Source organism: Sphaeroforma arctica, assembly GCF_001186125.1.
Source record: "Sphaeroforma arctica JP610 unplaced genomic scaffold supercont1.2972, whole genome shotgun sequence".
NCBI classification, from domain to species: domain Eukaryota; class Ichthyosporea; order Ichthyophonida; genus Sphaeroforma; species Sphaeroforma arctica.
The window spans coordinates 1-2,028 of record NW_014037586.1 but is presented as its reverse complement, the minus strand read 5'-3'; positions in this window follow the sequence as shown (position 1 = coordinate 2,028).

Here is a 2,028-nt window from a genome sequence, read left to right as displayed (position 1 = left end):
CCAATGGGCGGCAGTTTCGGGCCTACCAGGATGCGTCGAATCAGTTGTTGGATGCCGGTAAAGTGGCTGGTAGTGAACTTGTGGCTACCGGGGCAGACAGGGCAGAGACAGCCGTCGGTGCGGTAGTCGAGCAATGTGAACATGTACGTATTCGTTGCAATCATAGCACAGAGCCGGATTGGTGTAGACTCGAAGCAGCGATTGAAGCTGTCGTGTCTGGCTGTGTCTCGGTTTGAGGTCGGTGGTTTACCCATAACCAGTTGGTAGTAGTATTGGCGCCGGGCCATTGCCGCAATCTCCTTGTTGGACCAACGTTTTGTTGAGTTCTTCCTGTTGTCGTCACAGCGTTGGCGGAGGGCTACATGGTCAGGTGTACGCCCGCCCGTGGTTTTGTGTACAGTTTTCAGGTGAGCATAGATACTGTACGTGAAGCGCAGTGATGGTTTATCGTGGGCCCAGGCGGGTTGCACAGAGGGGTAAGTGGATTTGTGCTGGCCATTGAGTCGAGTTGTATTCCCAGGCAACCTCCGAGGTAGTCCGCGAATGGTCGCGCGGGGAGCAGGCCTCAAAAGTGAAGTAAGTTTTTTTTTTGATGTTTGGGAAACCGAGGGCATTTAGTGCCCGTGATGATGGCTGCTGCTTGGATGAGTGCTGAGTTAAAGCGCTCGAATAGGGGGTCCAACGCATCCTTCCATATAGGCGGAGCCCAGGCAATAATGTTCAGCCCATATGTAGCCGTGGATAGGATGAATGTTTGAACATCACCAGTCGGTTGCGGGGGTGTCGCCAGCTAAAGCCATGGAATCCATAAGCGCGGAAAGAGGCGATACCCAGTGACAATGCTGCAACCAGGGATTCCATATGTCTAGCGAGGTTGATTCCTGGTACTCCGCGAGAGAGTGGGAACCCCAGGTATTTGGAGTGTTTCGGTTCGGCATGTGTGGGCGTCAGTTTCAGGGGGAGGTAACGTGTGTTCCAAGGTGCGTCTGGAAGCGTCGGCGTGATAAGCTTGCCATTTATACGGAGGGTTGGCGCCGCGTGTCGCAAGTCGGTAGATCGTACTCGGGGTTTAATGACACCCTGTTCGAGGCCAGATTTGCGTCTCCACGCATCAATGTCATCTAAGAAGGGCTGGAGCGAAACCGATTGAGGGGCTTGGATCCGTGTGTCATCGACAAATAAATAAGAGCGGAGGAGCTTGGGCCGAAATTGTGCTAGCGTGACAGCTAAGGAATCCATGTAGAAAATAAAGAGCTGGGGGCCGACGATTGAGCCTTGTAGGATGCCATTCGTTCTATGGAATAGAGACGAGAGCGTGCCGCGGTATGTCACTCGGGTAGGGACCCTCCCAGACAGCGCGCGGAGGCAGTTGATCCAGTTTTCGGTCATTCCAGCGTGACGCAGAAGTACCCATAGGCGTGGGAGAGCGACCTTGTCGTATGCCTTGGTTATGTCCAGACAGATGTCGTTTCGCTCCTCTTCTGACTGTGTCTCAGGTTCCATGGCGGCAAGTGCTTGGGTATGACAGGAGTGCCGTGATTTGAAGCCAGCTTGGGTAGCATGGGTAGCAGAGCCGGGGTGGCTCGTAATCAGATTAAGAAAGCACTTTTCAAAGATGCGTCTGACTATTTGCGTAACGGCGGAGGAGGTGATATCTGCATCGGCTTTCTTTGGGTGCTCTGTCAGGAGGCTGCAGTTCAGGGCTGCGGGGAAGGTACCCGCCTTGAGTAGCTCAGTGAATGCTTCGGCAAGGAGTCTAATCAGTGGGCTATTGGTGTCGGGGCGTCCTAATGTCCGGCGTTCGGTAGAGCGCTCCACTGCGGCTTTCAGGAAGAGGATGTGGATCCCGTCGGGGCCAGGTCCCTTATTGGGATAGCGTAGTATTGCCTCCAGTACATCGTCGGGGCGTATGATGGAAGTGACATCAGGAGAGGGTTCGGTATGCGGTGGAACCATGTACGGGTTTGTAGAGTTGAATAGGGCCTCAAAGTAGCCAGCGAGGGTAGCGCCTGTGTCATCGGTACCCAG